The sequence below is a fragment of the Microcaecilia unicolor genome, chromosome 2 (assembly GCF_901765095.1).
Source record: "Microcaecilia unicolor chromosome 2, aMicUni1.1, whole genome shotgun sequence".
Taxonomy (NCBI): domain Eukaryota; kingdom Metazoa; phylum Chordata; class Amphibia; order Gymnophiona; family Siphonopidae; genus Microcaecilia; species Microcaecilia unicolor.
Genome location: NC_044032.1, coordinates 538,969,785 through 538,994,007, shown reverse-complemented (window position 1 = coordinate 538,994,007; position 24,223 = coordinate 538,969,785).

Here is a 24,223-nt window from a genome sequence, read left to right as displayed (position 1 = left end):
ATTTATATCCCACATTATCCCAAACAAGTTTGAGTTCATTGTGGCTTACAATAAACAGTATAGGACACATAACAACGAATAATGCATAAGAAAGTAATTTGTTGTAAGAATCCAATTTTACAATACAGTATCATAAACATACTTGGATAGCTATGGATATTTAACATTTATAAAATCTATTATGAATGAGAAATTGTACATGAAGCAAAGAGAAGAAGCACCCCCCTCCACACTTAGTTCTCCAATATTTCGTTTTCTTTTCCAATTAAGAGCCCTGTTTATTAAGCCACGTTATAAGTGTGTTAACCATGTATGCAAGTTAACTATGTATGCGCTTATAATATACTATAGGTGCTTACACAGTTAGTACGCATGCTAACTGTTAAAAACGCTAACTCACCTTAGTAAACAGGGCCCTAAATCTTTATTAGCTCATATAATATCCAGGTGGTTATTTTAGAAACTCTATTCTTGTTTTGAACATCTGAAAGCCGGCATTTAGACATCTATATTGCATAGATGTCCAAATACTAATGTTATAATGCTAGGATATGAACTTCTAAAAGTGTAGAATGTCCATATGGTAAAGGGGTGTGGTCTGAGCAGGGCTTTTTTTGAGGGAGTACTTGGGGGTACTGAGTACCAGCACCTTTTCCATTGTTTGCTACAATTGACCCATAGTCCTCATTTTAATGAAAGAGTTCAGGCTCTACTTACAAATTCTGCCTTGTCCTAGATTCTGTGACTGGTTGCAGGGGGTCTGGCTATTGTGGGGTGGGTCCCTCAGTGATCACCCCACCTCTGAAGGGTGGCCTGGCATTTGAGTACCGGCATCTTTTTCACTAGAAAAAAAGCACTGGGTCTGAGCATCTTTTTGGCGGGACTAGGGTAGGGCTAAAAGGTGGATGCCCAACTCTGATTGTAGAAGGGGAAAGGACATCCATGTTCAAGAAAATGGACATCTGTATTTAGACCTGGTACTTGGCATGTTCAGGTTATAGAAAGGTGCTCCAATTAAGCAGTTCTCCACTGAATAGGGTAAGGGAAGTCACAGTAGGTATCCCTGGACGGCTAACAATTTAAAAAAAAAAAAAAGGAACAAAAAGCTGCAGTGGTACTTGAACCAGCAACCTTTGGTTCTCTGCCATGGTTCTCAGCAGGCTGCTCCAAACTTTAGGTTATTCCTTCACATGGACAGCTGTGTGGCCATTTCATTATATCCTTTTTGAGTCCAACAATTTCCTTCTGCTCTTCAGGGCTTCCAGCTCAGATTTAGCCAGCATCTGCAGGGTTATGGCACCAGGAGCCTCTGGGGTCCTTTTACTAAGGTGTGTTAATGGATTTTGTGTGCGCTAAATGATGTTGCCCATTATATACCTATGGGTGTCTTATTTAGTGCAGGCTAAATTTACCATCAAGATGGCAAATATTATCATTGACCATAGATTCCAGAGCTGTCTCCATGCTGTGTCCCTCATGAAAGCCTGATTGGGAAGGATGGAAGGAATCTGAGTACTTGTGAAAGGATTGCTTTTCTCACATAATTTAGCTAAGAATGGCAAGTTGGCTATTGGATGAAAGTTTGAACAAGCAGTAGGATCAAGGCCAGATTTACCCAACTTAAAACACAAGCTAATCAGAAGTAAACTCGCAACACAGACTCAAAAAGAGGAGAATGGCACACATCCTTGCAATATATCCAGCTGCGAACTATGCCAAAATATCTCACAGGACCTCACAGTCATTCACAAAGGAAAAATATTCAACATTAAGGAATCTTTCACATGCTCATCTTCCAATGTGGTATATATCATTCAGTGTAAAAAATGTAACGAAGGATGCTATATTGAAGAAACATGCCAGATGCAAAAAACAAGATTTAATTTACATAGACATCACATGAAGAATGCCAGTGCCAGCTAGGATTCCACCCCTGTGGGGGCAGCACTTTACAAAACCAGAACACTGTACCAGTGATTTCATAGTAAGAATCCTGAAAGGCAACTTTAAAACAATACATGAACGTAAGACCTTTGAAGTCAGTGAATATTTTGACACCCAACAGACAGGACTTAATAAGGATCTGGGTTTTCTAGCCCATTATAAACCATAAAGTTGTATTGCTCTGTTTGTCACCCTCCTCTCACCTATCCACCCCCATCCTGTTAGACTATCACTGAAATGCTTTGGTGTTCCCATGCATATCTCCTATCCACCCCCACCCTGTTAGACTGTCACTGAAATGCTTTGATGTTTCACTTATATATACTGTCATCTACCACATTTGCTTATTTCCGATCTGACGAAGAAGGGCAACCTTTGAAAGCTAATCAAGAAATGTATTAAGTTATGTCCAATAAAAAGGTATCTTATTTTCTTTTCCATGTTTTATTTTGTTTTATTTCTATTGATTACCTTCCAAGAGTAAAGAACTACTCCTTGTGTTAGACTAAGATCAATAAATTCCATAAATAGAGGGAACAACATGGTACAACATTTTTTCAACAACCGGGCTGGTGCATCTTCATAGGAAGAACTGGAGGGATAGACTGAAGAAAGTATTTTCTGACGTCCAGTCACTGAAGAGGAGTGAAAGACGAAAAATTGCTAATGTGCTATATTTGCCAGCATCTGCAGAACAGAGAAGGGGGCTACCAGGAGGTGAAAGGGGTAGTGGGAGAAAGTTGTGGGAAATAAGAGGAAAGGTCCCCTGAAGATCTTCCAGTTTTTGCATGTAAATAAAGAGCAATGACATCTGGAGAAAATTGGAAGGAAACAGATGTTTTAAAAGAACAGAGACGTTCAACTTCACAAAAGCACTGCTAAAATGCGCTTAGAAATATATTTATTTCATTTATTTATGCATTCTTGTATCTCACTGTTACCCCAAACCAGGTTTCAGTTCAAAGTGGTGTACAGTTTACATTCTGGTTGAAAATTACAATGATTGTTTACATTTGTTTTCTGGTAGAAATTACAGTAATGATTTACAACTAGGAAGCGACTAATCTGCTATCAATAAAGGTTTGTGATGGCTTATTTACTTATTGTAGAATTTTTTAAAGAGGTAGGTTTTCAGTTCTTATCTGAACTGGAGATAATTGGTGATGCTTCTTGTGACCTTTGGTATTGAGTTCCATTTGGAACCCAGGTAACTAAACCCAGCCATGTAGATAGTTTTGTTTCTCCAGTTGGGTAGGTAAAGGAGCAGGTAACCTCTGCTTTCTGGACTTGCATTTCGTGGGGATAGTTCAATCATATCTAGCATATATTCAGGCAACATACCGAATAATATTTTGTAAATGATGGTGCTAGCTTTGAAGATTAGTCTTGCCTTGATTGGCAGCCAGTGTAGTATTTCGAGCAGTGGGGTAGCTGTTTTGAATTTCAATTTCTTAAATATTAGCCTTTCTGCCATATTTTGGACTGTTTGTAGCAATTTTAGTGTGTTCTTTTTGCACCCTACATAGACTGCATTGCAGTAGTCTAATTGTGATGATATCATTGATTGTACTGTTGTTCGGAATAGTTGTCTTGGAAAATAGTTCCTGATCCTTCTTAGTTTCCATAGTGTTCTGAAGCATTTTGTTGTTATAGCTGATATTTGACTGTGCAGTGATAGATGTTTGTCGAGAATAATTCCTAGTATTTTTAACTGCGCTTCAATTTTTATATGTTTGTTGATTGTGAAGTTTTGGTGTGATGCAGGGTTGTGAGGGCTTGATAGAACCAGGAATTTGGTTTTGGCCCTATTTAGTTTGAGTTTGAGTTTTCCATAAGGTCCAGACCTGTTTTTACTTTGTCCAGTATTTCTGTGACACTGTTTTTGAATGGTATATAAATAGTGACATCATCTGCATATATGAATGGGTTAAAACCCATTAGTTCCAGCTTTTTTCCGAGTGGTGCCATCATTACATTGAATAGTATTGGAGATATTGGTGATTCCTGTGGTACCCCACACTCGGAGATCCAAGATGTTGATAGCTGGTTGGACATCTTCACTATGTAAGATCTGGTCTTTTAGAAGTCTTCGAACCACACAGCCACTGTTCTACTGATCCCCTGTAATCGAGCAGGGCTATTAGTGTTGTGTGGTCTACTAGATTGAACGCACTTGACATGTCGAATTGTAGTAATAATATATCCTGTCCTTGGCTTATTAAGCTTCTGAACTCCGTTATCAGAGTGGTTATGACCGTTTCGGTACTGTGTTGTGGTCTGAACACTGATTGGGATTTATGTAGGATTGAGAAATTTGTCATGTATTCCATTAGTTGTGCGATGAGACCTTCCATTGTTTTGGTCAGTAGTGGTATTGAGGCCACTGGTCTGTAGTTTGTGAGATCGCTGATCTTCTTATTAGTTGTGTTCTTGGGGATTGGAGTGAGTATGATTTCTCCTTTATCTTTTGGAAATTTACCTTTTGATAGCATATATGTAATGTATTTGGTGATGCATTCGATGAACCATTCTGGTGGGCTTTTCATCATATAGTTGGGGCATTTGTCTAGCAGACATTTCACATGTGCATATTTGGTCAGTGCTGCCTTCACTGTGCTTATTTTGGGTGGCTCGAAGGTGACCCAGATTCTGTCTGTTGTAGTCTGGGTGTTGTTTTTGCATTCTTGTAAGAAGTCTGTGATGGATGCCTGAGGTGTTGCGAGGTTAGATCTTGTTTTTGTTGTTTTTTGTTTGAAATACTGTGCAAGCTCATTTGCTGTAGGTGGTGTTTCAGTCGATGCCAGTATGTCCTGGGTTTTCATTAGATTGTTCATGAGTTTGATTTTTTTTTTTTTTGTATTGATCTGTTCTGGGTTTGCATACGTGTTGTATGAGTGTTTAGACTGAGTTATGTTCTTTTTATTGTTGACATATGCCAATTTAACACTGCTCAAAATCTGAGAGGGAGCCCGACTTCCTCCATTTATGTTCGGCTTTATGTGGAATTCATTTACAAGATCCCAGCTCTGCTGTAAACTAAGATTGGTGTACACAGGTCTGCTGAGGACGAGGGTGCAGAGGGGCATTTTCAAAAGAAACGTCTAAATCAGAATTTGGACGTTTTACAAAGACGTCCAAATTCCGAACAGGAAAGAAGGTCATTTTCGAAAAAGATGGACATCTATCTTTTGTGTTTGAAAATAGTATGGACGTCCTGTGATTTGGACGTTCTTTTGTTTGGTCCATTTTCAAACAAAAGAAGTCCAAATGCAAGATGTCCAAAACAGAGGAGGAGTGGCTTAATGGTTAGTGCAGCGGGCTTTGATCCTGGCAACATGGGTTCAATTCCCACTGCTGCTCCTTGTGACTTTGGGCAAGTCAAATGCACAAGGGGCATTTTTGGATATGGCATCTAAGTCTGAATTTGGACATTTTTTGTAAAATATCCAAAATCAGAACAGGAAAGGTAATTGTCTACAAAAAAAAGTCTATCTTTTCCTTTTGAAAATGCTGTTTGGAAAAATGTTTTGTGATTTGGATGTTTTATTTCTTGGTCTATTTTCAAACAAATACATCCAAATGCAAAACATACAAAATACACAAGAAAATCCACAATAAAGTGAAACCATTCACATTTTCTAAGTGTGGTAAAAACTTTGGTTGTAATGTAAATCTCAAAGTGCATCAGAAAGTCCACACAGGAGAGAAACCATTTGCATGTATAGTCTGGTAAAAGCTTTGGTCAGAAGGTAAACCACAGGAGTGAAACCATTTACATGTCCTGAGTGTTAAGCTTCACATGGCATCAGAGAATCCACTCAGTGATGAAACCATTTACATGCACTGAGGAGGTAAAAGCTTCAGGTGCATTGGGGCAGATAATTAGGGAATGTACACTCTTGCTTTGAAGTATGGAAAAATAGCACACTGGTATTTAGCTATATGTAATTAAACCTCCTTTTTATCTATAAATCTGAATTCAAAGCCCTAATCTAATGATAAACAATAGACACAAGGCTCAGATGTTATAAAAAAAAAAAACACAGAAAGCTTGGCATCAGGTACAATAGTGGAAAAGTGGCACCCCGGGAAAGCAATAGGGCATCTTTAGGGGCACTGCAGTGGACTTTATAAAATGCTCCCAGGTATACATCTCACCATTGCTCCCTTACCTTGTCTGCTGCGCCCCCCAAAACCCACCACCCCCAACTGTACACCACTACCATAGCCCTTACAGGTGAAGGGAGCACCAATATGTGGGTACAGTGGGTTTCGGGTGGGTTTTGGAGGGCTCACAGTTTCCTCCACAAGTGTAACAAGTAGGAGGAGGTAGAAGCCTGGTCCACCTGTCTGCAGTGCACTGCACCACTACTAGACTACTTCAGGGACCTGCATGCTATTCTAATTGACCTGAGTATAACATCTGAGGCTGGCAAGTAATATTTTTAATCACATTTTTTGGGGTGGGAGAGGGATAGTGACCACTGGGGAAGTAAGGGGAGGTGATCCCCGAGGCCCTCCAGTGGTCATTTGGGGCACCTCTTGTGTGGAGTAGAGGAGTAGCCTAGTAGTCGGTGCAGCAGACCTTGATCCTGGGGAAGTGGGTTCAATTCCCACTGCAGCTATTCACTATAAAAACAGGTCTAGCTCAAAACAAAGTTTTAGTCTTGGACATCTTTGTTTTGTTCCATTATTGCTGAAAGACGTCCATGTCTTGGGAACGCCCAAGTCCCGCCTTCAACACACCCCTGACACGCCCCCTTGAGATTTGGACGTCCTTCTGACGGACTTCAGAGAAAGACGTCCAAAAAGAGGTTTCGAAAATACTGATTTGGACGTTTCTGTGAGATAAACGACCAAATACTGACATGTCACTTTTGGATGTCTATCTCTTTTGAAAATTAGCCTGATAGTATCTAAAATTTAGGGAAACAGTTGTGAAAAGATAGTAACTTTGTCATCTAAACCACCTAAACACTTCTGTGAAAAAAAATATCCTTATTCAAGGTTTTAAAATCATAAACATGTAATACAGATGCATCAAAAGAAGACAGTAGCAGAATTACAAAAAGTAAAATAACCTTGAATAAAACAATGATCAGACCAAGATACTAAGATTGGGGAACTAGTCCTCGGAGTTATGGGAAAATCCTTAATAGCAACAAAATCTAAACAAGGACCAGCAGATACATAAATTCCTGTACAAATTATGAAGGACTATCAATGTGAATGTTGAAATTGTCTATAATTAAGAGGATCTGTATGCAATATAAAATCAGCAATCATAGAACTAAGGTTATCTGTATAGTATCATTTTAAGAATCAGCAACCAACATCTGTGAAACCTTTTCACAATTTCTACAATTCAGCATTCCCAAACCATACGATGAACTACAAAATTACCCTAGTGCAAATTAGTTTCATTCAGAAGACTATTTAACCTTTTCTTGCTTCCTGCATTTTGTGTGAAAGAGCTTGCTTCCTCCCAGTAGGTCTAAAAGCCATGATCTCAGGGTCAGCTTTATGCACTGGTGGGAATGTTTTATATATAGCCCACTCTGATCAGGAGCCCATCTGCCACTCATACTGGGGATGTTGGTAGCTATGGACACATAGAGCCCCTATCTAAATCACCAGTGTCCTAAATCTTGAGACCAGCATTTTCGCATCCGCCTGTCCCCAGCCTAATAGGCCACTGACAAGGGCAGTCTTGTTTTTTCTTTCCCCAAATCCTGTCCCTTACACCCTAGCCTCAGGCTAGCAGGGGGCGTTAGCAAGCAACACTCATAGCCTCTTGCCTCATCTCCTCCTCCTTTGCTAATTTCCTTCTGAAATCAGATCTGAACAGCGGGTCCTGTGAGAAGTGGTAGCCCCATGCAGTTCTGACTTCAAGAAGAAGAGAGAACAGCAGGTAAGGAGTATGGGTTGTTCGATTTCTCTTGCAGGCTGAAGGGTGAGGAATGTGGCAATAACACAGGCATGGGGGAGCCTAGGAAAAGTACTGATGCCAGTAGGTGCAGCAAGGATGAGGCTCCCACACTGAGTCTTGGCATATAGTTGTGCATCACCACCCATAGGATATGCTGAGTAATCTAACACTAATCACTTCCTAACACAGAAAATGGCAGAAAAGGCCAACATTCAGTACAGTCTGTGCAGGTAATCTGTTCACATTGTTTAGCATGCATCCCAGCTGCCATCCACAGAGCATGACTTATCCAGGACAGTATTTTGTCCTCCTGCTCTGTATGCCGCCATCTTAAGTAGAAAAGTATACAAGATCCCCACTTAGTGCCATGCAGAGCCTGCCTTTCTCATGTCTAACCACAAAGCTCTTTTATAATCTAATCAGCCAACAATCCTACTAAGGTCCCAATATCCAACCTTCTAGGCCCCCTGCATCGTTTGCCAGACAAATCTATAAGAGGCCTGCAATTCCAATAAATCTTCTAGTTATTCTGTACTTACAGCCTGCCAGACAGACCCAGCTGCTAGCTTGATTCTCTCATCACATCAGGTTGGAAGTACCTACCACCATTTCTAGTGAGGCCACTCGGTTCCCTGTGTAGCCTGCCTAAAACTCCAGCTACCAGGGTGCTGCATTTCTGCTAGGGCTTCTAGTTAATCTATACTTTCAGGCTTCCAGTGGATCCAGATGCTACCATTGCTGCCTGCTAGACAGCTATGTTCAGTTTCCTGTCATCAGCATTTACATATTTCTCCACCCTTTGAGTCTCTCAATGCCAGTAGATTCTACCACTACCACTGCAGCCTGCCAGACAAATCTCATCATGTTGCTTGTGTTTCTACAATGATTTCTAGTATTTCATATTATCCGATCTGCCAGCCCCATCACTCACTGCTAATTCAAGTCAGTACAGTGCTTTAAAAACGTAAGGGCAATTCTGTAATTGGGTGTAAGTGCACTACACGTTATTCTATAAGGTAGAGCATAAGTTCTTTAGCGTGTAACTATAAGGGGGGGGCATACACATGGGTGGAGCATAGAACTTAGTATGGAACAGTTATGAACATCTGTTAATGCCTGCTATTGACCTGGCATAAATGAGTGTGCTTAACTTTAGCTACACTAATGCAATCTCATTTACTGTAGATGGTGTTTCAATCAATGTCAGTATGTCCTGGGTTTTCATTAGATTGTTCATGAGTTTGAATATTTTTTTGGTATTAATCTGTTCTGGGTTTGCATATGTGTTGTACGAGCATTTATAATGACATCTTGGTACACAGATGCTGTTATAAAATTGGCACTCAATGCACTGCAACAGCGCACCTAACTGGAAGTGCCCAGTTATAGAATTGCCCCCATAGAGAGTAATTCTATAAGGAGCTACCTAGATTTAAGCTGCAAGAACATACATACATGCCAGTATTCAAATCATGTACACCTGTATATTGACACATAGGCACATAAATGATCATTTTCCCAGGGGTCCTCAAATCCAGTCCTGGAGGGCCACAATCCAGCCTGGTTTTCAGGATTTCCACAATGAATATGTATAAGATCTATTTACATTCACTGCTTCCATTGCATGCAAACAGATCTCATACACATTCATTGTGGAAATCCTGAAAACCAGGCTAGGTTATGGACCTCAAGGACTAGATTTGAGGACCCCTAAACTGCACACTATTTTGTAAGTATGTGCCAATATTAGGTGGCTCAAATTTTGCAGGTGAGTGTTCACATGGCTGGAGTTTGGGCAAAGCATGGGCAGGGCACTCATTTACTCATGTACATTATAAAATCTATAATGTACACATGCTCTTTTGCAATCTAGGCCAGCCAGTGTTTCTGAACCCAGTCCTCAAATCACACTCAGCCAGTGGCCTGCAGTAGTGTGGGCATGTCTTTTAGGCGCGTGCTGGGCCATTTTTTAGAGCGGCTTGGGAAAAGACTATTTTTTAATTGGCCTGCGCTAATATTAAAAGTAGTGCATACCTATGCCTTGGCCCAGAAACGCTTTATAACCAATAGATTCCATAATAAAAAAAGGGGGGGAGAGGAAGAACAGGAGAGGGGGGGAGGGGAGGGAAAGGGAGGGGGGAAAATGTGGAAATTTATACTACCCTGACATCAGAGGTTGGATAGAGTTGAATTGATGACATGTTAAGTTCATGGTTGTTAATTGCAAACTGTATCTGTATTTAAAGATGTTGTTTTGAATAAAAAGATTTAAACATAAAAGTAGTGCATACCTATTTACGGCCTGAGCTCTTACCTCCACCTTGACCTAGCGGTAAGGGCTCACACACTACCCATGCAGTAACCATGCAGCGCGTGCCAACATGGATGCGCTGCCAGTTACCACCAGTAACACCCCCTGCGGTAGAAAATAGAAAATTATTTGGCACATGGCAAAATCGGAATTACTGCCGGGTGCACACACTACCCTGGCAGTAGTGCTGATTGGGTGCGCGCTACCCGCACCTTAGCCCTGCCACACCTTTGTAAAAGGGCTCCTAAGTTACAGCAAGGTATATCTGTTGTATGCTTCCTTGGGTGAATCTTTTCATAAAGTGGTTAATCTTAAAAAGGAAACAGGTCTTGGTTAATAAATCTTAGAAGGAATCAAGTCTTGGAGTCCAGTGCTGTTAAAATGAAAAATCTTTTGATCAGGGAAAAAGAGAGAAGGGAGGGAGGAGTTGGGGTTTTTTTCCCCCAGTCTAGAGGTTGAGGAGAACCTATGACAGCCTGTTTCTCATCCTGCTGGCTGTTGACCTCTCTGGAAAAAAAAAACAGAGAGGCTAAACCGATATCAGCTGGCAATCCCATATCACTCATAACTCCTGAGATTTCTAGGCTGGTGCCTTAGAAGATCTAGAGAAGCACTTCCCTGTTCAACACACTAAGGAAGAGAGCACCAAAGCCAGCTTAAGAGGGGTGCCAAAATGCCCTACCAGCTGCCATTTTCACCACTTCAGGCAAGGACAGTGCAGCCCGATAAGCATAGTACATATGGCAGAAATGCACCCAAATATATCATGAGCACTGCTGCTGCTGTCTATTGTATTAGCCCTATGGTAGCAATCAAACAGCAGCAGCAATAAATGCTGGAGAACCATCAATCCCAAGTGCATACAAAGGCCCTGCCAGCCCATGCCCCCTCTGATGCATAAGGAATGTAACAGGGGACAGGATGAACAAGGCCTTTGCAAGTACATGGGCTCGAAGGCTTCCCAGCACTTATTGCTTACTGCAGCTTATTAGGGACAGCACTGTCAACAGCTGCACTAGAAGGGGAGGGAAGCAGGTAGGTTTACACTTAAAGGAGAAATGCTTGACTGCCAGGGTGGGAGGGGAGAGAGGGATTAATGGTGAATGGATGGGTGGAAGAGAAGAGGTGATGCTGGAGGGTTGGGAGGAGAGCAGGGGAGGGAAGAGAGAAGGCAATGCTGGGGAGAAGAGAAGAAAGAGAGAAGGGTTGATGATGGATGGGTGGTTGAGAAGAGGCAGTGTTGGGTGGGTGATGCTGAATAGGCAGATGGGTATAAGGGGGAGGAGAGAAGGTGATGCTGGACTGGGGGAAAGGGGAGAGAGAAGGGGTGGATAGATGGGTGGTAACAGAGAAGGGCTGATGCTGGATGGGTGGATAGGTGAAAGCAAAAAAGGGACAATGTTGGGTGGATGTTTGGGATAGAGGTGATGATGCTGAACAGATAGAAGCATATAGACAAAGACCATATGCCCTATCCAGTCTGCTCATCCATGCCATCTACTTTCCCTATCGCTTCCTTAGAGATCCTATGTGGAGATCCCAGTGAAGCCAGTGCTGGGCAAACTTCTACGGTCTGTGCCCTGATTATGGCTAAACAGATTCAGCTTCCGTAACTGGAGAACAAGGCCAGAGACGTGCAGACTTCTACGATCTGTACCCTGAAAATAGCAAGGAGAAATCAAGTCCAAGTATATGTATCATACCTTATACTATGAGTTTATCTTTTTGGGCAGGCTGGATGAACTTTACAGGTCTTTATCTGCAGTCATCTGCTATGTTACTATGAAGTCCTTTTACTAAGGTGCACTGAAAAATGGCCTGCGGTAGTGTAGGCACAGGTTTTGGGCGCACACAGGTCCATTTTTCAGCGTGTCTATAAAAAGGCCTTTTTAAAAATTTTGCCGAAAAATGGATGTGTGGCAAAATTAAAATTGGTGGGCGTCCATTTTGGCTCTGAGACCTTACCGCCAGCCATTGACTTAGCGGTAAGGTCTCGCGCGGTAACTGGGCAGTAATGATCTACATACGTCAGATCAGGGGCGTAGCCAGACTTGCGTGGGAGGGGGGTCCACAGCTCGAGGGGAGGGGGCACATTTTAGCCCCCCCTCCCGCCGCCATTGTTGCCCCCCCCCCGTCTCTGCCGACCCCCCTCCCGCCGCGAACCCTCCCCCGCCGCCGCCTACCTTCCGTTTTGCTGGCGGGGGACCCCACTCCCCGCCAGCCGATGTCCTCTCCCGTAGAACGCAGCGGCACTGTCTGGCAGAGAAAAGTCTTCTTCCTTGCATGCTGATGTCCTGCATGTTGTACGTGCAGGACGTCAGGCTCAGAGAACAGAACTGTTCTCTGAATCTGACGTCCTGCACGTACAACGTGGAGTGGGGTCCCCCGCCAGCAAAACGGAAGGTAGGCGGCGGCGGGGGTGGGTTCGCCGGGAGGGGGGTCCCCACTGAAATCTACGGGGGCCCAGGCCCCCTCAGGCCCCACGTAGCTACGCCACTGCGTCAGATGCCACTCAATGTGCGTATCTGACATGCACCAGAAAATAAAAAACATTTTTCGGACACGCATAGCGGATGTGCACCAAAAATGAAATTACTGCAAGGGCCACGTGGTAACTGGGCGGTAACTCCAAGTTGGTGTGCATTGGGTGCACGTAGGCGCTTACATAGCTTAGTAAAAGGGCTCCTATGTTACTTGTCTCGAGCTCTCTTGAATTCAGATACTGTTTTTTTGTCTCCACCACTTCCGCTGGGAGGCCATTCCACGAATTCACCACCCTTTCCATGAAGAAGCACTTCCTCAGATTACTTCTGAGTCTATCCCCTTTCACTTTCATCCTGTGCCCCTTCATTCCAGAACTTCCTTTCAATTGAAAGAGACTTGCCTCCTGTGTATTTGTGCTGCGTAGGTATTTAAATGTCTCTTTCATATCTCCCTTCCCACCTTTCTTCCAAAGAAACATTGAGATTGCTAAGTCTGTCCCCATATGCTTTATGACAAAGGCCACTGGCCATTTTAGCAGCCACCCTGTGGACTCCAAGTACCCTCATTGGGTCCTACTGGGACAGAAATTTAACCCGTCACCACCGGAATCTAACCGATCCCCACCCATCCTCACCACAAGTAATGTCCTCCATCCCAGCTCCCGGCCATCTAGCCCTCCCCCCCCCCCCCCCCCCCCCCACAAGAAAGCCAGATTCTACAAGCAGTAAAAATACTAGTAAAAGTTACATAAATCATTTTCTTCCATACTCTGCTAAGATAGCAGATGTACAAATCAGCACAGGACCCAAAGCAGTCCAAATTCAAAAACAAGCAAAGTCAGAAACAACACAGTTTATACCTAATTGTTCAACCACCCTTAGGATTCACCTTTGTGTTTAGAGAGATGTGGTAGCCGTGTTAGTTCACTTTTAAAGGTACTCAATAGAAATAAAATAAAACAGAGAAAAGAAAATAAGATGATACCTTTTTTATTGGACTAACAATACATTTTTTTATTAGCTTTCGAAGGTGGCCCTTCTTCATCAGATCAGAAATAAGCAAATTTGTGTAAGTAACAGCATATATAAGTGAAACATCAAAGTATTTCAGTGACAGTCTGAAATACTTTGATGAAGGTGAAGGAAGGGTGGGTTAGGTGAGAGTACATAAGCATTGCCATACTGGGAAAGACCAAAGGTCCATCAAGCCCAGCATCCTGTTTCCAACAGTGGCCAATCCAGGTCACAAATACCTGGCAAGATCCCAAAAAAGTACAAAACATTCTATCCCATGCTTATCCCAGAAATAGTGGATTTTCCCATAATGGTCTATGGACTTCTCCTTTAGCAATATGTCCAAACCTTTTTTTAAACTCTGCTAAGCTAACCACCTTTACCATGTTCTCTGGCAACGAATTCCAGAGTTTAATTACACGTTGAGTGAAGAAACATTTTCTCTGATTTGTTTTAAATTTGTTTTAAATTTACTACATCGCATGCCCTCTAGTCCTAGTATTTTTGGAAAACGTAAACAGACGCTTCACATCTACCCGTTCAACTCCACTCATTATTTTATAGACCTCTATCATATCTCCTCTCAGCTGTCTTTTCTCCAAGCTGAAGAGCCCTAGCCGCTTTAGCCTTTCCTCATAGGGAAGTCGTCCCATCCCTTTTATCATTTTCATCGCCCTTCTCTGTACCTTTTCTACTTCCACTATATCTTTTTTGAGATGCGGCGACCAGAATTGAATACAATATTCGAGGTGCGGTCGCACCATGGAGTGATACAAACGCATTATAACATCCTCATTTTTGTTTTCCATTCCTTTCCTACTAATACCTAACATTCTATTTGCTTTCTTAGCCGCAGCAGCAAAGCAAATAGAATGTTAGGTATTATTAGGAAAGGAATGGAAAACAAAAATGAGAAGGCTGAGAGGATGAGGGAAAGGGAGATATGCATGGTGATCAGAGGGTGACAGAGCAATGGAATTTTATGGTTTATAATGGGCTAGAAAACCCAGATCTTTGTTAAGTCCTGACTGGTGGGTGTCAAAATATTTAATCATTTTTACTTCAAAGGTCTTGCGTTCCTGTATTGTTTTAAAGTTTCCTTTTAGTATTCTCACCATAAAATCATTGGTACAGTGTTCTGGTTTTGTAAACTGCTGTCCCACAGAGGTAACATCCTGGTTGGCACTGGCATTTTTCATATGATGTCTATGTAAATTAAATCTCTTCTTCAGCATCTGACTTGTTTCTCCAATATAGCACCCTTCATCACATTTTTTTACACTGGATGACATATACTACATTGGAAGATGAGCATGTGAAGGATTCCTTTATGTTGAATATTTTTCCTTTGTGAATGACCATGGGGTCTTGTGAAATGTTTTGGCATAGTTTGCAGCTGGATATATTGCAAGGATGTGTGCCATTCTCTTTTTTTTGGGTCTCTGTTGAGAGCTTGCTTCTCACTAGCTTGTGTTTTAAATTGGGTGGCTGTCAGAAGGCCAGCACTGGTGGGGATGGGAAATATTTCTTTCAGTAATTCATCCTCCTGGAGTTGTGGCTGCAGATCTCTTATGATTTTCCTAAGTTTATCCAGTTCTGGGTTGTATGTCGCTACAAGAAGGATTCTGTCCCTGGCTTTCTTTTCCTTGTACTGTAGCAGAGGAGACAATATTCTTGGAGATTATTTTGGGGTTGTAGCCTTTCTGTTTGAAGGATGCGGTCAGGATTTTGAGGTGCCTTTCTCTGTCCCCTGGGTCAGAGCAGATACGGTGGTATCTTGTGACTTGGCTGTGAATAATGGATTTTTTTGTATGTGAAGGGTGGAAGCTGGAGTTGTGGAGGTAGTTGCATTTGTCTGTGGGTTTCCTAGGGTATGTATTAAAAGAACTGTAAAATTGTTTTAGAGTTTCTTCCCCCTCAGTCCAAATCATAAAAATTTCATCAATATACCGGTAGTATTTTAGGGGTGTGATCTGATATGGATTCAGAAATGTCTCTTCCAGTTCATCCATAAATAGGTTAGCATATTGGGGTGCTGCCCTGGTGCCCATCGCAGTGCCCATGATTTGTAGGTAGATATCATTGTTAAAGCGGAAATAGTTGTGAGTTATAATAAATGTGATTAATTTTGTAATAGTTCCCGTTGAGTATTGATTTCTTTATTTATTGTTACATTTGTATCCCACATTTTCCCACCCATTTGTAGGTTCAATGTGGCTTACATAATTCCGGAGAGGTAGTAATGGACCCCGGGGTAAGCAGTTACAAAGTGTGAAATATAGTATAATGGATCAATTAAGGACCGTCCCAAGCAGATCCTGCAGCAGAGGATTGGGTGGTGTTCATTTTATTTTTTTCGGTGCTGTCTTTCAATTTTTGGTGACTATGTTGTATCTGTAAGGTATGCCTTTCTGAAAAGGTGAGTCTTTAGTTTTTTTCAGAAGTTTAGAAGAGTGTTCATGGTTTTCAAGTCTTTTGGTAGTGCGTTCCAGAGCTGTGTGCATATGTAGGAGAATCCCGACGCGTATGTTGATTTGTATTTCAGTCTTTTGCATCTTGGGAAGTGAAGGTTGAGGTATGTCCTTGCTGATTTAGTTGTGTTTCTAGTAGGTAGATCGATCAGCTTAGTCATATAACCTGGAGCTAGGCCATAGATGATTTTATACACCATAGTGCAAATCTTGAAGGATATGCGTTCTTTTATAGGTAGCCAGTGTAGTTTTTCATGAAGGGGTTTCACGCTTTCAAATCGTGTTTTGCCGTATATGAGCCTGCCTGTCTTGTTCTGAGCAGTTTGGAGTTTTCTTAGGATTTGTTGTTTGCATCCTATGTATATTCTGTTGCAGTAATCTACATGGGATAGTACCATTGTTTGAACTATGGAACGATATGTTTCAGCCGGGAAATATTGTCTTATGCGTTTAAGTTTCCACTTAAACGCATAAGACAATATTTGGTCCAGTGTGGATGTTTTTAGGAACTTCTCACATGCAGCTATGCCATCCACATGGGGAATGTTGCTGTATAGTGATTCTACATCTATCGTGACCAGAAGGGTACCCGGTGGTAATTGCTTGATATTTTTCAATTTATTCAGAAAGTCTGTGGTGTCTTGTGTGAAGCTGTTTGTTTTGTGCACAAGAGGTTTCAGAATGCCCTCTATAAGTTCAAATATTTCCTCCGTGAGTGTGCCAATACCCAATATGATTGGTCTGCCAGGGTTTCTAGGTTTGTGGATTTTGGGTAGCATGTAGAATGTGCCCACAGAAGGCTGGTTTGGTATGAGTTTTTTCAGATGTGGCTGTACTGCTCCAGGTTATCAGGGATAGATTGAAACAGTCCTGATTTTATCCTGATTGAATGTAAGAGAAGTAAAACTAAGACTGGCTCATCCTGTCCTTGACCAGAAGCTATCTGATAATCCTATCAGTGACCTCATCGATCTATTCTGTCCTTCTGTCAGCCCCATTGTTCTCCCCTTCCTCTCATTGCTGATACTGATGTGACCTAGGGCAGGACAGAGTGGGAATTAACTCTTCTCTGAGGACAAGCAGGCTGCTTGTTCTCACTGATGGGTGACGTCCACGGCAGCCCCTCCAATCGGAAACTTCACTAGCTAGTCCTCGCGCGCCCATGCGCACCACGCATGCGCGGCCGTCTTCCCGCCCGAACCAGCTCGTGTTCGTCAGTCTTCTTTTGTCCGCGCGCGGGACGGTAGTGTTTTGCGCCGTTTCGAGCCCCTCAAAGTTTACCCTCGTGCGTCTTCGTGATTTTCCCCCCAAAAAACAACAAACAAACAAGATCTCGGTCTTGTCCCTTCCCGTGTGTCCAGTTTGTTTCCCTGACGTAAGTTTCCTTTCGCTTTCGGGGTAGGCCTTTTTTGGGGCCTCGGTATGGGTTTTTTCTCTCTCCTTTATTTTGGTGCCCTTCGTCGCCATTACGAATTTTGATTTTGCCGGCGTGATTTTTCCGCCCATGTCATCGAAGTCTCCCAGCGGCTTCAAGAAGTGCACCCAGTGCGCCCGGGTAATCTCGCTCACTGATAGGCACGCTTCGTGTCTTCAGTGTCTGGGGGCTGGGCACCGCCCGCAGGCCTGTAGTCTTTGTGCTCTTTTACAAAAGAGGACTCAGGTTGCGAGATTGGCCCAGTGGAACGTGTTGTTCTCGAGCTCTTCGTCGACAACAGCACCGGAGTCATCAAGTGCATCGACATCGGCAGCATCAAGACCTTCGACCTCGGCATCGACTCTATCAACTGCATCGAGGTATCGACCCTCTGCATCGTCGGTACCGAGACATCGGAAGGCTGCGTCGGCGTCGGTGGTATCGGGACCTCCGATGTTGCTGATGTCGTCGGACGGTGGTGCTTCGACTGGAGTGCAGGTGAGGGCTGTCCATTCCCCTGCTGGTGGCAGTGAGCCTTCAGGTGGGTCTCCCCCTACCCTGAGGGCTCCTGCGGTACAGCCCCCCCGAGACCGACCTTCTTCGGCCTCGGCCCCGAGGAAGAGACAGCTGGATTCTACGTCCTCCTCGTCGGTACCAGGAAGCTCCGGTGACATGCTTCGTCTGAAAAAATCAAAGAAGCATCGACACCGGTCCCCTTCCCGCGTCGGTACCGAGAGCTCTGGGTCGCCGAGGGAGTCGGCACCCAGTAGGCATCGGCACCGAGAGGACCGCTCACCCTCTGTTCAGGAGGTGTCGATGCGCTCCACCTTGGACAGCCCGGAACAGCCTCCACGCCCGGAACAGACTCTGACCTCGACGCCTGCATCAGCTTCCATGTCTTTCTCCACAGCCGCTCTGCACGAGAGTCTCCGGGCCATTCTCCCAGAGATCCTGGGAGAGCCTTTGCGCCCTTCCCCTCCGGTACCAGGGGTGCTTGCGCCACCGGTACCGTCGAGTGAGGCGCCGGCTGGCCCCTTGCCCAGGGTGAGGTCTCCGACATCGGTACCGCTTGCAGTATCGACTGCGGCTGCCTCCCAGGAAGGCTCCCTGACGACGTCGGCGGAGGGAGCTTCGCCGGTGCGAGCGAGGGAGTCTACCTCTCGACGATCTCACCGTGGCCATGTTTCCACGGAGTCGAGTCGGGCACGGCTTCAGACACAGGTTCATGAACTTGTGTCTGATACCGATGGTGAGGCCTCGTGGGAGGAGGAGGAGGACATCAGATATTTCTCTGACGAGGAGTCTGATGGCCTTTCTTCTGATCCCACTCCCTCCCCTGAGAGGCAGCTTTCTCCTCCCGAGAGTCTGTCCTTTGCGGCCTTTGTCCGGGAGATGTCTACGGCCATCCCCTTCCTGGTGGTCGTGGAGGATGAGCCCAGGGCTGAAATGTTTGAGCTCTTGGACTATCCTTCTCCACCTAAGGAAGCGTTCACAGTACCCATGCATCATGTCCTAAAAAACACATTGCTGGCGAACTGGACCAAGCCTCTAAGTAATCCCCACATTCCCAAGAAGATCGAGTCCCAGTACCGGATCCATGGGGATCCAGAGCTGATGCGCACTCAGTTGCCTCATGACTCTGGTGTGGTGGATCTGGCCCTAAAGAAGGCTAAGAGTTCTAGGGAGCATGCTTCTGCGCCCCCGGGCAAAGACTCTAGAACCTTAGACTCCTTTGGGAGGAAGGCCTACCATTCTTCTATGCTCGTGGCCAAAATTCAGTCTTACCAGCTCTACACGAGCATCCATATGCGGAACAATGTGCGGCAGTTGGCGGACTTGGTGGACAAGCTGCCTCCTGAGCAAGCCAAGCCATTTCAGGAGGTGGTCAGGCAGCTGAAGGCGTGCAGAAAATTACTGGCCAGAGGGGTATATGATACCTTTGATGTTGCGTCCAGGGCCGCTGCTCAAGGTGTGGTGATGCGCAGACTCTCATGGCTGCGTGCCTCCGACCTGGAGAATAGGATCCAGCAGCGGATTGCGGACTCCCCTTGCCGAGCGGACAACATTTTTGGAGAGAGAGTCGAACAGGTGGTAGAGCAGCTCCACCAGCGGGATACCGCTTTCGACAAGTTCTCCTGCCGGCAGCCTTCAGCATATACCTCCTCAGGTAGACGTTTTTATGGGGGAAGGAAGACTGTTCCCTACTCTTCTGGTAAGCGTAGGTACAATCCTCCTTCTCGACAGCCTGCGGCCCAGGCTAAGCCCCAGCGCGCTCGCTCTCGTCAGCAGTGTGCGCCTCAGCAAGGCCCCACGGCTCCCCAGCAAAAGCAGGGGGCGAGCTTTTGACTGGCTCCAGCAGAGCATAGCCGACATCAACGTATTAGTGCCGGGCGACCTGCCGGTCGGGGGGAGGTTGAAAGTTTTTCACCAAAGGTGGCCTCTCATAACCTCCGACCGTTGGGTTCTTCAAATAGTCCGGCAAGGATACACCCTCAATTTGGCCTCAAAACCTCCAAATTGCCCACCGGGAGCTCAATCCTACAGCTTCCAGCACAAGCAGGTACTTGCAGAGGAACTCTCCGCCCTTCTCAGCGCCAATGCGGTCGAGCCCGTGCCATCCGGGCAAGAAGGGCTGGGATTCTATTCCAGGTACTTCCTTGTGGAAAAGAAAACAGGGGGGATGCGTCCCATCCTAGACCTAAGGGCCCTGAACAAATATCTGGTCAAGGAAAAGTTCAGGATGCTTTCCCTGGGCACCCTTCTTCCCATGATTCAGGAAAACGACTGGCTATGCTCTCTGGACTTGAAGGACGCCTACACGCACATCCCGATACTGCCAGCTCACAGACAGTATCTGCGATTTCAGCTGGGCACACGTCACTTCCAGTACTGTGTGCTACCCTTTGGGCTCGCCTCTGCGCCCAGAGTGTTCACGAAGTGCCTGGCTGTAGTAGCAGCGGCGCATCACAGGCTGGGAGTACACGTGTTCCCCTATCTCGACGATTGGCTGGTGAAGAACACATCCGAGGCAGGAGCTCTACAGTCCATGCAGATGACTATTCGCCTCCTGGAGCTACTGGGGTTTGTGATACATTATCCAAAGTCCCATCTTCTCCCAGTACAGAGACTCGAATTCATAGGAGCTCTGCTGGATTCTCGGACGGCTCGTGCCTATCTCCCAGAGACGAGAGCCAACAACTTGTTGTCCCTCGTCTCTCGGGTGCGAGCGTCCCAGCAGATCACAGCTCGGCAGATGTTGAGATTGCTGGGCCACATGGCCTCCACAGTTCATGTGACTCCCATGGCCCGCCTTCACATGCGATCTGCTCAATGGACCCTAGCTTCCCAGTGGTTTCAGGCTGCTGGGGATCTAGAAGACGTGATCCACCTGTCCATGAGTTTTCTCAAATCCCTGTATTGGTGGACGATTTGGTCCAATTTGACTCTGGGACGTCCTTTCCAAATTCCTCAGCCACAAAAAGTGCTGACTACGGATGCGTCTCTCCTGGGGTGGGGAGCTCATGTCGATGGGCTTCACACCCAGGGAAGTTGGTCTCTCCAGGAACGTGATCTGCAGATCAATCTCCTGGAGTTATGAGCAGTCTGGAACGCTCTGAAGGCTTTCAGAGATCGGCTGTCCCACCAAATTATCCAAATTCAAACAGACACGGCATGGTGCTCCAAGCCACATATCTGGCAGGCGTAAACAACAGTCTGGCCGACAGGTTGAGCAGGATTATGCAACCTCACGAGTGGTCGCTCAACTCCAGAGTAGTGCGCCAGATCTTCCAGGTGTGGGGCACCCCCTTGGTAGATCTCTTTGCATCTCGAGCCAACCACAAAATCCCTCAGTTCTGTTCCAGACTTCAGGCCCACGGCAGACTGGCATCGGATGCCTTCCTCCTGGACTGGGGGGAAGGTCTGCTGTATGCTTATCCTCCCATACCTCTGGTGGGGAAGACTTTGTTGAAACTCAAGCAAGACCGAGGCACCATGATTCTGATTGCTCCCTTTTGGCCGCGTCAGATCTGGTTCCCTCTTCTTCTGGAGTTGTCCTCCGAAGAACCGTGGAGATTGGAGTGTTTTCCGACCCTCATCACGCAGGACGAAGGGGCGCTTCTGCATCCCACCCTCCGGTCTCTGGCTCTCACGGCCTGGATGTTGAGAGCGTAGACTTTGCCTCTTTGGGTCTGTCAGAGGGTGTCTCCCGTATCTTGCTTGCTTCCAGGAAAGATTCCACTAAGAGCTTCTTTTTATGGAGGAGGTTTGCCTCTGGTGTGACAGCAAGGCCCTAGATCCTCGCTCTTGTCCTACACAGACCCTGCTTGACTACCTTCTGCACTTGTCTGAGTCTGGTCTCAAGACCAACTCTGTAAGGGTTCACCTTAGTGCAATCAGTGCATACCATTACCGTGTGGAAGGTAAGCCGATCTCAGGACAGCCTTTAGTTGTTCGCTTCATGAGAGGTTTGCTTTTGTCGAAGCCCCCCGTCAAACCTCCTACAGTGTCATGGGATCTCAATGTCGTTCTCACCCAGCTGATGAAACCTCCTTTTGAGCCACTGAACTCCTGCCATCTGAAGTACTTGACCTGGAAGGTCATTTTCTTGGTGGCAGTTACTTCAGCTCATAGAGTCAGTGAGCTTCAGGCCCTGGTAGCCCAGGCCCCTTACACCAAATTTCATCATAACAGAGTAGTCCTCCGCACTCACCCTAAGTTCTTGCCAAAGGTAGTGTTGGAGTTCCATCTGAACCAGTCAATTGTCTTGCCAACATTTTTTCCCCGTCCTCATTCCTGCCCTGCTGAACGTCAGCTGCACACATTGGACTGCAAGAGAGCATTGGCCTTCTATCTGGAGCGGACACAGCCCAACAGACAGTCCGCCCAATTGTTTGTTTCTTTTGATCCCAACAGGAGGGGAGTGACTGTGGGGAAACGCACCATATCCAATTGGCTAGCAGATTGCATTTCCTTCACTTACGCCCAGGCTGGGCTGGCTCTTGAGGGTCATGTCACAGCTCACAATGTCAGAGCCATGGCTGCGTCAGTGGCCCACTTGAAGTCAGACACTATTGAAGAGATCTGCAAAGCTGCGACGTGGTCATCTGTCCACACATTCACATCTCATTACTGCCTGCAGCAGGATACCCGACGCGACAGTCGGTTCGGGCAGTCAGTGCTTCAGAATCTGTTCGGGGTTTAGAATCCAACTCCACCCCCCTAGGCCCATGTTTTATTCTGTTCCAGGCTACAATCTCTGTTAGTTGGATAAGTTTTTAGGTCAATCTCAGTTATGTCCTCGCCGTTGCGAGGCCCAATTGACCATGTTTGTTGTTTTGAGTGAGCCTGGGGGCTAGGGATACTGATACCCCATCAGTGAGAACAAGCAGCCTGCTTGTCCTCGGAGAAAGCGAATGCTACATACCTGTAGAAGGTATTCTCCGAGGACAGCAGGCTGATTGTTCTCACAAACCCGCCCGCCTCCCCTTTGGAGTTGTGTCTTCCCTGTCTTTGTCTTGCTACATATGGGACTGACGAACACGAGCCGGTTCGGGCGGGAAGACGGCCGCGCATGGGCGCGCGAGGACTAGCAAAGGACTTTGCTAGTGAAGTTTTCGATTGGAGGGGCTGCCGTGGACGTCACCCATCAGTGAGAACAATCAGCCTGCTGTCCTCGGAGAATACCTTCTACAGGTATGTAGCATTCGCTTTGTCTGTCATTGCTGGGATCCATGGGGTAAAGTATGTAGTGGGGCAGGGGGGAGCTGGCTATTTGAGAGCTCATGTGGTTGGGCTGGCTAGCTGGGAGGGAGCTGCAGGGGAGGGGGCAATGTGGGGGTGACACCAAAGCAAAAGTTGTCTCAGGGCACCACAATCTCTTTAATCAGCCCTGGAGAGCACTTCATTCATCTATTACTTTATTTTGCCTGGGGGGGTGGGGTGGGGAGGAACATACATTCATGTAGTTTAAAGTTAATCCCTTCATAAATTCCTTTTTCTTTTTTGAATAGGTAACTCTCATCACAATCTTTACAGATCCAAACACAAAAGCCACAAAATATCTTATCTTCATACAGTTGCCAAACTGTTGGGAGGAGGATTTGAAAAGGGCTGTACATAAAGCATCAACATCAATCCCCTGAGGCACTAAAAGGGAACTGGTTTTCAGGCTATTCCTAATGAATATGTATTAAACAGTTGCATGTTTGCTGCCTTAAATCTATCTCTTGCATATTTTTTAAGGATATCCTGAAAATCTAACTAGTTTGCAGCTGTATTACAGGAACATTTAATTACGTCAGTATCAAAATAACAGGCAGCCCTGTTATCCCATCAGTGACTAAGCAGTCATCTGACCTCATATCCAAACCCAGGAAACCATAATCTGGGGTATTTTCTAATTATGTTTTGCTATCCCAGGGGATTTCTACTCATGATTGATATATTTTTAAGGGGTGTGTTTCACTTATTCATAACACCAGAATGGCATTAGGTTTTGAGACTTTTGCTCAGAGAAACTGCAGATAACTGCTAACAGATGTTCTGAAATTACTTTGCCAACACTCAGTTAATCAGTGAACAAAGCATGTGTTGTTTTTCCCTCTTAGATTAATTCCTTTGATAATACAGTGTGTGTCCAAGGAAAACTGTTAACTA